This window comes from Orycteropus afer, unplaced genomic scaffold (assembly GCF_000298275.1).
Source record: "Orycteropus afer afer isolate SDZICR_OR568_19922 unplaced genomic scaffold, OryAfe1.0 scaffold00045, whole genome shotgun sequence".
Lineage (NCBI taxonomy): Eukaryota > Metazoa > Chordata > Mammalia > Tubulidentata > Orycteropodidae > Orycteropus > Orycteropus afer.
In genome coordinates this window covers 7352290-7368522 of record NW_006921632.1, presented here as the reverse complement: position 1 = coordinate 7368522, position 16233 = coordinate 7352290, and positions in this window count along the sequence as shown.

Below are 16233 nucleotides of genomic sequence, written 5' to 3'. Positions count from 1 at the left end.
AAATAGCATTAATGAGTAAATGTATCAGTTAGAAGAAGCCTTGGTGGTGCAATGGTTAAAGAGCTTGACTGATAACCAAATGTTCAGTGGTTCAAACCCATCAACCACTGTGTATTAGCAAAGACCTGGCGATCTGCTCTTGTAATGATTTCAGCTGAGAAAACGCTATGGGGCAGTCCTACTCTGTCCTATAGGATCACTGTGTGTTGGAATTGACTCAACAGCACACAACAACTTATCAGTTAGGCAAAGATACCACTTTGATGACTAAGGTGTCCCTGACCCAAACCATGATCTTTTTAATTACCTCACATGCACATGAAAGTTAGATAATGAAAAAGAGAAGAATTGATGCATTTGAACTGTGGTGTTGGTGAAGAATATTGAATATACCACGTACTGCCTAAAGAACAAACAAAGCCTTTTGGCAGTTAGGAAGTTTCTTAGAAGGTAATAGTGAGACTTCGACTTGCTTACTTTGGATACATCATCAGGAAAGACCAGTTGTAGAACAAGTGCTCACAGTTGGTAAATTAGAGGGCCAATAAAAATCAGGGAAACTCTCAATGAGATGGATACACACAATAGTGACAATAACAGACTCAAATGTACACACACAATAGCCACAATAACAGACTCAAATGTACCAATGGTCATGAAGGTGGTGTGGGACCAGGCAACATTTCATTGCGTTATAGGTAAGGTTGGCGTGAGTTGGAGCTGACTTAATGACAACTAACAATTCATCAGTTAAGGTTCTTTCAGTTGCAAGTAATATACTATGTAACAAAAATTAGCTTAAGGAAAGCATAAAAAGTTTCATTCATTTGACTTCAGGTCTAACATTAAAGAAGGGCTCAATGATGTGGCCATGGGAGTTCCTGTCATCAATTTTGGTTCCACTTCCTTTGAGTTGGTTCCATTTTCAAGCAAGCCTTTCTCTCATGGTTGCAAGATACTTATTACTAAACAAACAAACAATAAACTCATTGCTGCTGAGTCGACCCCAAGTGTTACAGAGTAGAACTGAACTCTAGAGGGTTTTTCTATGTAATCTTTATGGAAGCAAATTGCCAGGCCTTTCTTCCAGAGTGCTTCTGGTTGGGTTCAAACTACCTATCTTTAGCTTAGTAGTAAAACAAAAACAAAAACAAAAGTAAGCACTTCCATCATGTTGATTCCAATTCACAGCTACCCTATAGGACAGCTGTGAACTCTGGTGGCGTAGTGGATAAGGCACTTGATTGCTAACCGGTAGGTCAGCAGTTCAAACCCACCAGGTGCTCCATGGAAGGAAGACAGGCAATATACTTCGGTAAAGATTTACAGCCTCGGGAACCCAATGAGTTTCGCTGTTAGTCGCAAATTACTCTATGGCAGTGAGGTTTTTTTGTTTTTCCCTATATGATAGATTAGAAATGCCCCCATACAGTTGCCAAGGCTATAAATCTTTATGGAAGCAGACTGCCTCATCTTTCTCCCATGAAGCAGCTGGTAGGTTGAAATTGCTGACTTTTTTGTTAGCACTAGATGCTTTAACTACTATGCCACCAGAGCTCTTTTAGGTTAGTAGTGAACCAAAAAACTCAAACCCATTGCCGTCAAGTTTATTCTGACTCATAGTGACCCCCCATGGGTTTCCAAATTTATAAATCTTTATGGAAGTAGATTGTCTCATCTTCCTCCTGTGGACCAGCTGGTGGGTTTGAACAATTGACCTTCTGGTGAGCAGTCAAATACCTTATCCACTAAGCCGCTGGAGCTCCTCTAGGTTAGTAGTTGTTGTTGTTGTTGTTGTTATGTGCCATCGAGTCAAACCCGACTCATAGCGACCCCTCCTTGGGTTTCCGAGGCAGTATCACTACGGAAGTAGGATTGCCCAACCTTCCTTCCGAGGAGTGGCTGGTGGGTTTGAACCGCCAGCCCTCTGGTTAGCAGGCAAATGTCTTAGCCACTATGCTAGGGACTGTAAAATTATTCTAAGCTTAAATTCTGCAGAGAAAGGTCAGAGTCTTTGCTGTGGCATCTCCATCTAAAATTTCATTGGTTTTGATTGAGTTATGTGACCATCCATAAATCAAGATTATGGGAAATACCAATGAAATTGGTTAGATCTGGTCTTATGCATGGGCTAGCTTGGAAGAGGGGTTGTTTATCTCAGGAAATGTGTGTTCAGTTCCCAGCAGACAAGTGAATGGATGCTAAGTGGCAAAAACACTTGATGGCATGTGAACCCCACTTTCCCCATGTGCACCAAAGCTAAACAATGGTTTTCACACATGTATTTTTTCCTCAGTGTACTTGGACATGGCTTTAGCAACCTTGTTGATGCAGTGCTCTAGTCAGCCACTAACAATCCAGCGGAATTGGTAAGCAAGATGAACTTTATGCCAACACGTGCCTAGATGCTAAAAATACTTGAAAATTATTGGAGAAAGCCATGCCTTTTCTTACTGGTAATTCAAGACTGAAGTGTCAGACTACCAGAATTCTATTAAAAAATCAAAACAAAACAACCCGGTCTCTGTCAAGTTGACTCTGACTCCTGGCAGCCCCATGTATGTCAGAGCTGACTGTTTAGATGGTGATCACCAGGACTTTCTTCCAAGGTGCCATCTGGTTGGAATCAAACCTCCAGCTGTTTGGTTAGCAGCTGAGCGTGTTAGCCATTTGCATCACCCAGGGACTCTAAAAGAATTCTGTAGCAAGGCTAATTGATCATTGACGAGCAGTTTTAGTTGTACTCCCCCACCCTACTTTTTCATTTCTGTGTGTACATGTGTGTATGTGTGTTTGTATGTTTTTTAATAAGTTAATTAATAAGAAATATTTTATTCATAGGTTCTGGGAAATTCTCTGGAGTTGTGGAATAGTAATAAATTTGTTCTTTTCAGGGTGGCCATTAAATGCTTTGGAAAACATTCAGTGATTTTAGTGGGCACAATGTGCCCCAAATAACGATGTATTTTCCTACAAGAAAAATGCAAAACATAAACAAATGAAATCAGACTCAAACAGATGGTTTTCCCTCTGGGGCTCAGCGGTCAGGATTTCAGGAATTTTAAGTCTGAACCCAGCCTCTGCACCATTGGCACCCAGAACTAGCATGTAGGTGACCACCCCTGTGACTGTGGGAGTCTGAGAGGTCCCTGTGTCATCTTCCCAGATGCTTCCAGCACTGGCATGCTTAGGCAAGAAATAACCACAATTAAACTCATTCTTGGGATTGTAAAGTTTGCTTCCTTTGTCTTCTCTTAAAATGCCATTAAAAGAGTGTTTGTGAAGAAGAAGTTATAAGTTCTACTTGTCCTTTACAACTCCATAATAGGAGTGTTGGATTGTCCTTTGAAAGCAGGTTTTATTATACCAGAAGTGAGAAGAACTGGGGGTGCGGTACAGGATGTGTGCCAAAAAATGTCCAGAAAGAGGAGGCTGAGAAAGCCAGACCAGTTTTATCTACATCTCACCTTGTTATGGGGGCTTAATTGCAGCCTTGGGGATGTAATTTAATAGTAAATTTCAGTGCTTATTCTATCCATCAATCTCACATTAGTTAGCAAACATTTATTGAGCCCCTACTATGTCCAAGACACTGAGAAGAATATGAAGATACTGTTTCTGACTGAGGAATCTTAATTAACTAATCACATAAGGTGGGAAAATAGTAATGTTGTTCTAGTTCGGGGTCCTAAAATTAGGACTATTTGTACCCTCTAGTCGAGAAAAGTATGTTATTTTATCAATTATAAAATATTGTGCTCTGTCAATATTTTGGGGGAGTTTAGCAAGTAAGCCAATATGACAATGCTGAAAACACTTCGTTATTTCTGAAGATGTCCTCAGTAATATCTCCACCTCCTTCCACTTTTCTCTTTTTTCCCCTTCCTTCCTCTCTCCTTCTGTCCCATTTTCTCCATCCCCTACTCGATCACCCCCTTTCTCTCTTTTCTTTATGATGCTCTGTGCCTTCCTCTTTTCTCCCTATAGCCTCCTCTCCCCCTCTCTTTCTCCCTCTCTTTGATATACTTCTTTGTCCTCCCTCTCCTTCTCTTCCTCTCTCCCTCTCTCTTTCTCCTCCTTCCTGCCACCCCCTTCCCTCTTTGCCCCTCTTCTCCGTTCTTACTCTCTCAGTTCTGCTTATTTTGGGATTTCACCTCATTTACTCCCATTGCATACAGAATTCTATATGGAGGAAGAAGGATAATTTGGCCTCTCACAGTTTTAAATTTATACCAGTCAAGCTTGATCCCACAGAGTAAACAAAACAAAAACAAAAAAAAATCCACTCTTCTAATAACCATCTATAAATTATTTCAATCTAACCCAGCTAGGGTTATGTCAATGTTCCTGGGCCAGTCATCCAGGTCGGAGGGACAATGCATCTTATGAAGCCCACCTGCTTGTGGACCCACCCTGCCACCAGGGCCGTGTGTTTACTGTGATTGGCAGTTCTGCCAGAGCTAACTGGAGGTAGAAAGGCTGATCCTGCTCACAGTGGGAGTGTTATTAACAGGAGGAATTGGGGAAGGATACTGGGCAGGGAAAATAAAACAGAACAAAATGCAATGTCAGTCCCATACTTCCTCTGCCTATGTCCAGAAGAAATTAGTTTTGAGATCACTGTAAAAAGTACTTTAGGATATCAGGTAACTTTGTCTGTGTAAAATTCACTAAAGACAGATTAAAGACCATGTATATTTATTTCCATACTGTCCTAATAAACTGACATTGAATTCAAGTTATTTTCTCCTATTGAAGGTGGCAGCTATCATGTTATTTAGCAATGGGAGGATAAATCATTCACTCCAGTATAAAGTACAGAATGTTATAATACCATAAAACATAAGTTTGTGAAAGCTGTCATAGAGCATTTGGAGACCAGTAGAATAAATGTTTAAGAGATCAGTTCAATTTAATTCACCAAATATTAATTCAGTGTCTATTTTGTGTCAAGATCATCAAATTAAATTATAGATACATCAGGAAGAAAATAATAAAATCATGCATTGATATACACTGGAAAGGCAAAAACCAAACCAAACAAACAAACCTGTTGCCATTGAGTCAATTCTGACTCAGTGACCCTGTAGGACAGAACAGAATTGCCCCTGTAGGGTTTTTTCTTTCTCTCTCTCTCCTCTCTCTCTCTCTCTTTTTTTAAACTTTTATTGTGGTGAAAACATACAGAACATAACATGCAGAACAATACAACATAACAACTTCCACATTTACAGCTCAGGGACATTGATGACATTTTCCATGTTGTGCCACCATTATTGCCATTCTTTTCCAAAGTATTCCACCACCATTAGCATAAACTCAATGTCCTGCTAACAAAAGCTTTGTCCTTCCCCCTCTCTCCTAACCATGGTAACCATATATGTGTGTATATATACATATACATACCAAAGATTAATTACCTATATATCTATAGCTATATATATATATCTATAGATATACATTGCTATATATATAGCTATAGATATATAGGTAATTAATATATATAGGTATACAAAAACTAACTCACTGCCATTGAATAGGATCCAACTCATAGTGACCCCTCCTTGGGTTTCTGAGGCAGTATCACTATGGAAGTAGATTGTCCAACCTTCCTTCTGAGGAGTGGCTTGTGGGTTTGAATCACCAGCCTTCTGGTTAGCAGTCAAATGCCTTAGGCATTGCACCACCACAGCTCCTATCTATCTATCTCTCTCTATATATTTTTCAACCTATCTAGGAATTTTCCCACCCCTTCCCTCTTGTTCCCAGTAACCAATAAAGAAAGTTTCCTTCTATGTATAAACCATTTCTTGACTTTTTATAATAGTGGGCTAATACAATAATTGTCCTTCTGTGACTGACTTACTTCACTCAGCATAATGTTCTCCAAGTTCATCCATGTTATGTGGTATTTTGAAGAGTCTACATTATTCTTTAGGGTTTCATAGAATTCCATTGTGCTTGTGTAAAACTGTTTATCCATTCCTCGATTGAGGGACACTCGGGTGTTTCCATCTCTTTGCTATTATGAATAGTGCTGTGATGAAAATGGGTGTGCATGTATCTATTCATGTCCTGACTCTCATTTCTTTAGGATGTATACTTAGTCATGGGATTGCTGGATCAAATGGTACTTCTATTTCCAACTTTTTAATGAATCGCCATGCAGATTTCCACAGTGGTTGTATCATTCGACAGTCCTATCAGCAGCGTATGAGAGTCTCTATCTTTCCACATCCTCACTGGCATTTGTTTTTTTTCTGTCTTGTTGAACTTCACTATTAGTGCTGAAGTGAGATGGTATTTCAAAGTTGTTTTGATTTGCATCTCTCTATTACTTGGTTCCACAATCAACACCAATGGAAGGAGCAGTTAAGAAATCAGATGCCTTACTCCACTGGGCAAATCTGCTGCAAAAGACCTTTTTAAAGTGCTGAAGAGCAAAGATGTGTCTTTCAAGATAAGATGTGCCTAACTCAATCCATGCTCTTTTCAAAACTCATATGTGTATGAAAGCCGGACAATGAATAAGGAAGACTGAAGAAGAGTTGATGCTTTTGAGTTGTGGTGTTGACAAAGAATACTAAAAGTGTCATGGACTGCCAGAAAACGAACATATCTGTCTTGGAAGAAGTGCAGCCATAATGCTCTTTGGAAGCTAGAGCCAGACTTCCTCTCACCTACTTTGGTCATGTTGTTCGAACGGACCGTTCCCTGGAAGCTATCATTTTTGGTAAAGTGGAGGGTCAGTGAAAAAGGGGAAGGCCTTCAACAAGATGGATTGACACAGTGGCTGTAACAATGGGCTTGGGCATAGCAGGGATTGTGCGGCTGGTGCAAGCCTGGGCAGTTTTTCTTCTGTTGTACATGGGTGTTGCTATGAGTTGGAACTGGCTCCACAGCACCTAATAACAACAACAAGGGCTAATGATCGTGAACTTCATGTGTTTTTTGGCTGCTGAAATATCTTCTTTGGTGAAGTGTCTGTTCATGTCTTCTGCCCATTTTCAAATTAGATTGTTTGTCTTTTTGATGTTGAGGTGTTGGAGTTTTCTATAAATTTTAGAGATAAGTCCTTTGTCCGATATGTCATTGCTGAATATTTTTCCCATTCTGTAGGTTCTCTTTTTACTCTTTTGGAGAAGTCTTTTGATGCACGTAAGAATTTAATTTTTAGAAGGTCCCAATCATCTAGCTTATCTTCTAGTTTTTGTGCATCTTGGGTTATGTTTGATAATCTATTTATGCCATAAATTAGGGCCCCAAAGTTTTCCACTATTTTTTCTTTGATAAACTTTATAGTTTTAAGCTTCATAATTAAGTCTTTGATTCATCTGGAGCTAGTTTTTGTGTATGGTATGAGGTATGGATCTTGTTTCATTTTTCTGCAAATGGATATCCAGTTTTGCCCACACTATTTGTTAAAGAGACTATCTCTTCCCCATTTTATGGATTTCGGCCCTTTGTCAAAGATCAGCTGACCATAGGTCAACAGATCTATTTCTGGGTTTTCAATTCTACTCAACTGGTCAATGAATCTGTCGTTGTACCAATACCAGGCTGTTTTGACAACTGTGGCTGTATATTAGGATTGAGATCTGGGACTGTGAGACTTATTTTGTTCTTTTTCTTCAGTAGTGCTTTGCCTATCCGAGGTCTGCTTCCTTTCCATATAAAATTATTAGTTGTTTTTTCCATATCTTTAAAGAATGTTAAATGTTATTCTGGATTGGGATTGCATTGAATGTATAGATTGCTTTGAGCAGGATTGACATTTTCACAATGTTGAATATTCCTATCCATAAGCATGGCATGTTCTTCCAATGATGTAGATATCTTATGGTTTCTTGAAGTAGGGTTTTGTAGTTTTCTTTGTATAGGTCTTTTGTGTTCCTGGTAAGATTTATTCCCAAGTATTTTATCTTCTTGGTAGCTATTGTAAATGGTATTGATTTCTTTATTTTCTTTTCAGAAACCTCTTTTCTGGTATAGAGGAATCCAACTGATTTTTGATTGTTGATCTTGTATCTTGCTACTATGCTAAATCTTTCAATAAATTCCAGTAGTTTTCTTGCTGAGTATCTGGGATTTTCTATGTATAGTATCATATCTTCTGTAAATAGGGATAGTTTTGCTTCTTCCTTACTAATTTGGATGTCTTTGATTTCCCTTTCTTGCCTTATTGCCCTGGCTAGGACTTCTAGTACAATGTTGAATAGAAGTGGAGCTAGAGGGCATCCTTGTCTGGTTCCTGTTCTCAAGGGGAATGTTTTCAGTCTCTTTTCATTGAGAATAACATTAGCTATTGGTTTTCCATATATGCCCTGTATTATGTTGAAGAATTGCCCTTCTATTCCTATTTTTTTCTGAGAATTTTTATCAGGAATCGGGGTTGGATTTTATCAAATGCCTTTTCTGCTTCTGTTGATAAGAATATGTGATTCTTTTCCCTTATTTTACTTATGTGATGGATTACATTGATTGTTTTTCTAATGTTGAAACATCCTTGCGTACCTGGTATGAATCCCATTTGGTCATGATGTATTATTATTATTATTATTATTATTATTATTATTTATATGCTTTTGGAGTCTATTGGCTAGGATTTTGTTGTAGGATTTTTACATCTATCTTCATGAGGAATATTGGTTTGTAGTTATCCTATTTAGTGGTGTCTTTGCCTAGTTTTGGTATCAGAGTTATGCTTGTTTCATAAAATGAATTTGGGAGGACTGCATCCTTTTCTATGTTCTGGAATAGTTTGAGTAGGATTGGTGTCAGCTCTTCTCTGAATGATTAGTAGAATTCTCCAGTGAAATCATCTAGGCCAGGACTTTTTTATTGTTGATAATTTTTTTATGAACTGTTCAATTTCTTCTGTTGTTATGGGTCTGTTCAATTTTTCTGCTTCAGTCTGTTAGTTTAGATAAGTCTTGTATTTCTAGAAATCTGTCAATTTCTTCTACGTTTTCAACTTTTTGGAGTACAGTTCTTCATAGTATCCTGATATTATTCTTTTTATTTCTGTTGATTCTGTTCTGACATCACCCATTTCATTTCTTATTCATGTTATTTGCATTTTCTCCTTATATTCCTTTGTTAAGTTTGCCAGTTGTTTGTCAATTTTATTAATCTTTCCAAAGAACCAACTTCTAGTCTTGTTGATTTTTTCTATTGTTTTTCTATTTCATTTATTTCTGATCAAAATTTTATTATTTTTTTTTCTTCTGGTGACAGTAGGCTTTTTATTTTTTTTTGCTGCTCTTTTTCTAATTGTTGAAGATACTGGCTTACGGGTGTTGATTTTGGCTCTTTCTTCTTTTTTGAAGTGTGCATCTATTGCTATAAATTGCCCTCTGATCACTGCTTTTGCTGTGTCCCAAAGATTTTGATATGTTGTGTTTTAATTCTCATTTGATTCAAGGAAATTTTTAAATTCATTTTATATTTCTTCTATTATGCAGTCATTTTTGAGGAGGGTGTTAATTCTGTTTCCATGTGGTTACTCGTTTTCTGTTGGTCTTCCTAATATTAAGCCTAAATTCTTTCTTTGTCTTTGCTATTTGTGAGTTTGATGATGATGTCTTGGTGATTTTCTTTTTGGGTCTATCTTGTTTGGGGTTCATTGAACTTCTTGAATGGATATATTCTCATCTTTCATTATATTAGGAAAATCTTCCAACAAATCTTTGACAATTTTCTCTGTGGTTTTAGCTCTCTCTTCCTGTTCTAGAAATCATCTTACATGTATGTTATTCCTCTTGATGGTACCCCACAGGAATCTTAGTTTTTGTTCATTTTGTTTTGATCTTTTGTCTGATTGATCCCTTAACAAAGTTGTATTGAGGTATTTGTCGTCAATCTCATTAATTCTGTCTTCCATTTATTTGATTCTACTCCTTTGCCCACTCATTGTGTTATCTATTTCTGAAATCTTACTATTAATCTACATTTCTGTTTGTTATTTTGTATTGTTTCTATTTTTTTTGTTTATTTTGTTTATTTGCTCTTGTATTGTTTTCCTAATTAGTTCTAGAGTTTTTTCTGTGTTTTTCTTAATTTTGTCAGTATTTTCCTTGATCTTGCCAGTGTTTTCCTTGATCTGCTTCTCAAGTTGTTGAAAGTACCCAAATATAACTTTTTTGAATTCCTTATCAAGAGGTTCTATTGGTGCTTCTTCCTCAGGAATGTTTTCTGAGTTTATATCCTGGTCCCTTGTCTCTACTACTTTATTTTGCTTTTTTGTGTGGACTGTGATGGTGTGTTGTGTCTGAGACATTGTGGTGTTGTGGTATTTATGTTTAATTTGTGATTGTATGTTGGTGTGATTTACACAAGATTTTTTTCCCCCTTTATTTTGTTTTGATACAAGTGTGTAAGCAGTGCACTTTGCTCTTCTAATCACTTAGGCACTCACCACCTGTCTCCTGGTGGGTGTGATAGAGAATAAGGGTCTATGCACAGATCTCTGTTAACTGTTTGTAAAGAGAAGCTGAAGGTGAGTTGAGCTGGTATTGGCCACCATCTATCATTGGTCATTTGGTGCAAAAGAAAGTAGTGTCCCTCACTCAGTGGGTGGGGCTAAAGAGGTGTAGGTATGATAGGGTTGTGGGGAATGGGTGCTGTCTCCTACTCAGTAAGACAAACAAATAAATAAATAAACCACCCAAAAAACAAAAACAAGAGAACAGAAGATTCAACCTGCATAAATAGTAACAATTGCCAAAAGGAAGGAAGAAAGAAATGCAACAAATGAGAAGAAAACATTTCAAAATATATTTTAAAAGGATAAAAGAAAGATGAGAAAATGAGAAAAAAACAAAACAAAACTCCATAATATCTGGGGAGAGAAGAACGAGAGACAGGAGCAAGAGTAAAAGAATAGTAAAGAAAAAAAAAAGATAAAACTGCAAAAGGAAAAACAAGGGATGGGAAGAACCAAAAGAAAGAAAAAAGAAGGGAACAAGAAAAGGGAAGAGAAAAAAAGAAAAAAAAAAAAAGAACCAGGGATGGAAAAGAGGAAAAAGCCAACCAACCAACAAACAAAAAGCCAGGGGGTGGGGGCAGAAAGGAGGAAGATAAAAAGAATAATTTAAAAACAAACAAACGAAAAGAAAACTATGGGGGGCAGGCATGGCACCCAGGTTCTGTCAGGGCATATACTAGGGTGGAATTCCTGCTGGTCCAGAAGGGGAGTGGAGGCTGGGGATAGCCACACCGCTGTTCACCAAGATAATGTGGGATATAAGAGTAACAAGGGAAATATCACACCTTTCTAGTTGTCAGCCTCCAGTGTTGTTGTCCATGTTGCCCCTGGCAAGGGGAGCCTAGTCTTATGTTACTGCCCAGGTAAGCATGCCACTCGCAAATGTTCAAAATGACGGTGCCCTCAGGATAGCCGCTGGTAGTCCACAGGTCTGTTTGTCTCCTTCTTCTCTGTTTTCTCTTCTAGTTGTCAGGCACCAATGCACTCCTTACCCATGCAGTCCTTTGTGAGCAGAGCCAGTTCTTAGGTTGCTACCTGGAAATATTCAAAATGGCTGTGCCCTCTGGATAGCTCGCAGTCTGCCACTCTGTTTGTGTTCTTACTCACTGTTTAATTCAGGTTCTTCTACTAGTTGGTATTTAATATACTTCTTTATCCTTCTCTTCAAAGCTCAGAGTTCCAGGATCATCTTCTGTATCAGTTTCAATTGGTTTCTCATTGCTTTGTTGCAGAGGGCTTGGGTAGCTTGTCTGCTTAATCCTCCATTTTGCCGGAACCTCCCCATAGGGTTTCCAAGGCTTTAATTTTTACAGAAGCAGATGGCCACTTCTTTTTCCCACAGAGTTGCTAGTTAGTAGCTGAGTGCTTTAACCACCCTGTCATCAGAGTTCCTTCCATGGAAAGGCAAGGATCTGCTAAATGTACCTTGAGCAGAAATACTTAGGCTGGGCATGCTGATGTGGGGCCTGAGGGTGTCGACACATCAGAGGATGAGCTCCACACACTTTCAGTGTCCAGAGGATTTGGTGGGGTTCCCATTATCATATATCCTTCTAGTCTTTCAGATGTGGCATAGTAAGAATACCTTACATTCTCATTGGGCTGCTCTGCAAATAAAATGCTTTCACATGCATTATTTCACTTGATTCTGAATAACTGTTATGTGAGGTGGGCAGAGAAATACACATTATTCCCTAAAAAGGAGATCTCAGAAGGTGAAGTGACCTGTCCAGTATCACACAAGTCATCAAAGACTGGGCTAGGACCCAAATTGAGCTTTTCTGAGTGCAAGACAGGAACTTTTCCAACTGCACCGCTACAAAGTTCTCTTTCTCTCTTAGCAGAGAGTTGATGGGGAACTAAATCCTCTTTTTCCTGGAATGTCCCTCTTCCTTGACTTACACCAGCATAGTCTTCTCTGGTCTCTATTTCTCTGGATTTCCAAATGTAGGTGTCATTTAATGCAGTGAAAACCAAACTGGGTTAATCATCACAATTACCTTTGCACTGTGGTTAAATGGGATCTGACTCGTATTGACCCCTCCTTGGGTTTCCAAGGCAGTAGTATCACTATGGAAGTAGATTGCCCAACAATTACCTTTGGGAACCTTAATTTTCTCTCCCTCCCTTCACCCTCCAACCCTACAGGATAGTACTACTCTGCTGCTATGAGTTGGAATCTACTTGATGTCAGTGAGTTTGTTTTTTTGTCCTCACCCCCAACACACATACATACAACACACAGAATCCTGGTTCCAACTCCTTCTTGACTTCTGCTAACATTTCAATATCCTTGCAGGTTAGGATCTCCAGAAAGCAGGCTCTGGGACATAGTTGAGGTAGCAAAAGGTTTATTGAGAATTACTACTCTCTGCTGTCCAGTCGGATCTGACTCATAGCGACCCTCCTTGGGTTTCTGAGGTGGTGTCACTATGGAAGTAGATTGCCCAGTCTTCCTTCTGAGAAGTGGCTGGTGGGTTTGAACCACCAGCCTTCTGGTTAGCAATCAAAAGCTTTAGGCACTATGCCACCAGAGCTCCTCTATTGAGAAGTAGTAACTGCAAAAAGGGAAAAGAAAGGAAGCAGGATTGGGAAGACCTAAAGATCTGACAATTTCTATCAGGCCAACGGACAGTTGTAGAGCAAAGGTTGCCTGTTAGAGGAGTACCTCACTGAGTGGAAATGGCCAGGCTGGTGTACGATTACCTTGCTCACTTATGCTCAGTTATTGTCTGGGGGCCAGCAGAGAAGAACATGACCTTAGCTCGAAAACTGAAGGAACTCACAGTTGGTGGCTGTCAACTAACGACACTCCTTGCAGTTTGGCAGTGACACCTTTCTTAAAGGGGGTTTGAGCTGCACATTTTCATTTCTGCCACAGACATCTTTAAGTATGTTGATTTTTGTTGGTTATTTATTTGTTTTATGTCTTTAGATCTGACCTTACTAACTGAAGTAGTCAGACTAGAGTAGAGAACCTGATTAAAAGCCAGGGCTATCTTATGGATTTTTTAAAACCTCTTCCAGAAAGCAGCACATTAGATTTCCTATGAGATCATTTACTGAACTGAGAGGAAATAACTGGGGGCTGCTGGAATATAAAGGATGATAATCTTCAAAATACTCAGAAATGGGAGATCAACATCACCTCTGTTAGAGAAACCTGGCAAGTGGGAACTAAGAACAAATGATAAACATGACCTTTGTTTAAAATTTAATTACGTTTCACCCTTTTTGGTTTGTTAGACTGCAAATATTTAATGTCCTAGTGGAAACGAAGGAGCTCTGGTAGCATAGTGCCTAAGGCACTTGACTGCTAACCAGAAGGCTGGTGGTTCAAATCCACCAGACACTCCTCGGAAGGAAGGTTGGACAATCTACTTCTATAGTGATACTGCCTCGGCAACCCAAGGAGGGGTCGCTATGAGTCGGGGCCAACTCGATGGCACACAACAACAACAAGTGGAAACAAATTCTTGAGGTTTATACTTTGCAAGATGAGTAAGTCTAGCCAGTTACAACTCTGGGATTTAGAAGATTTAACTTACTTAGAGGGACAGCCTTGCACAAAACTCCCTTTCTGTGCTTGGGAGAGTTGGCTGGACTTGATGTAGGTTATTGGCCCTTGTTGTTGTTGTTGTTGTTATGTGCCGTCGAGTCAGCCCTGACTCATAGCGACCCCTCCTTGGGTTTCCGAGGCAGTATCACTACGGAAGTAGGATTGCCCAACTTTCCTTCCGATATTGGCCCTTAGACTTCTCATTTCCATTCTAGCTGCCCGAAAACTGTCCCCAGATACTTCTGCAATTCCTCAGGGAAGGAATTTGGGGATATCTCCGTGGATGAGGAGATGGGAGCTGGGATATCTGTGACTCCAGTATGCCTTCTTACTCCTGCATGGCCTTTCCCCATGTTTAATCTTCTTATCCCAAACCAAATCACTGCCATCCAGTCGATTCTGACTCATAGTAATCCTATAGGACAGAGTAGAACTGCCCCATTGGGTTTCCAAGGCTGTAAATCTTTATGGAAACAAACTGTCCTGTCTTTCACCTGTGGAGTGGCTGGTGGGTTCAAACTGCCCATCTTTTGGTTAGCAGTGGAATGCTTTAAACACTGCACCACCAGAGCTACTTTAATCTTCCTATCATTATTTTGAAATAACAACTAAAACAATCACTCCTGCTCACTTTACTGTGACAGTATAAAAGTTTTAAAATATGTTTCCCCTGAGGCAAAAAAAAGCTTTATAAACAGAGGCCTATCCTTTAAAACAGAGTTTTTAAAGCACAAACAGCTGTCTTCCATTTTTGGCATAGAAAGAGAACAACTAAAATGACTAATCTCACTAAGTATTACAATAAAAGTGCTGACGAAACCTTAACTATATCCTTTACATCTTTAGTAGCCCTGTAATTATAGCCAACAAAAAGCCAAACTTCTAGAACACATTTAATTACTATCTGCCTTTATCACTGCTTTCCTTCCCATATGAGTGTTATACTTTCACACTGACCTCCAACACCAGTCCCTTGTTTGTCCTGAAAGATAAGTATTTTAAATATACTTTATTCAATACTATTTATGTTGTCCTAAAAGATACTCTGATCAATATTAGTTGATTGGAATTGGGCTTGAATATATTCATAAATGGGAGCTCTGGTGGTGTAGCGCCTAAGGCATTTGACTGCTAACCAGAAGGCTAGCAGTTCAAACCCACCAGCTACTCCTCAGAAGGAAGGTTACACAATCTACTTTTGTAATGATACTGCCTTGGAAACTCAAGTAGGGATCACTATGAGTTGAGACTGACTCAAAGGCAATGAGTTTTTTTCTTTTTTTAAGAAGAGTTGGTGCTTTTGAGTTGTGGTGTTGGCAAAGAATACTGAAAGCACTATGGACTGTCAGAAGAACTAACAAATCTTTCCTGGAGGAAGTGCAGTCAGAATGCTCCTTGGAAGCGAGAATGACCAGACTTTGACTCACCTACCTTGGTCATACTGTCAGAAGGGACCAGTCCCTAGAGAAGGATATCATTCTTGGTAGAGTGGAGGGTCAGTAAAAAAGGGGAAGACCCTGAAGGAGATGGATTGACACAGTGGCTGCAATGATGGGCTAAAGTATAGCAAGGATTGTGAAGATGGCGCATAACCATGCAGTGTTTTGTTCTGTTGTACATAGAGTTGCTATGAGTCAGAGTCGACATGACAGCACCTAACAACAACAGACATAAATGTCTATGTATACATATATGTATATGTACACACACAGATACACATGCACACATATACTTTATTAAGGTACCAACTGGCATTTGTTTTTATCTTTTCCTGCACAAATCATCAAGTTTTGTGGGTTGTATATCACTGAAAAAGAAACCTGAAAATGAAAATCATCCTCAGGAAATTATTTTTGAAAACGTTCATTTAAAAAGATGTTTAGAGCTGTTAGGGTTAAGAGTCATGGAGTCAGTTCTGACTCAAAGTTACCCCACGTACAACAGAACGAAGCACTGCCTGGTCCTGCACCGTTCTTGCAATCATTGCTTTGTTTCAGCCCACTGTTGCCACTTTGTCAATCCATCTCATTAAGGGCAGTTCTTTTTCTCCCTGACCCTGTATTTTACCAAGCACAATATCCTTCTCTGAGGACTGGTCCCTCCTGATAACCTGATACAAGTCAAAGTCTCATCATCCTTGCGTCTAAGGAGCATTCTGGCTATACTTCTTTCAAGATAAATTTGTTCA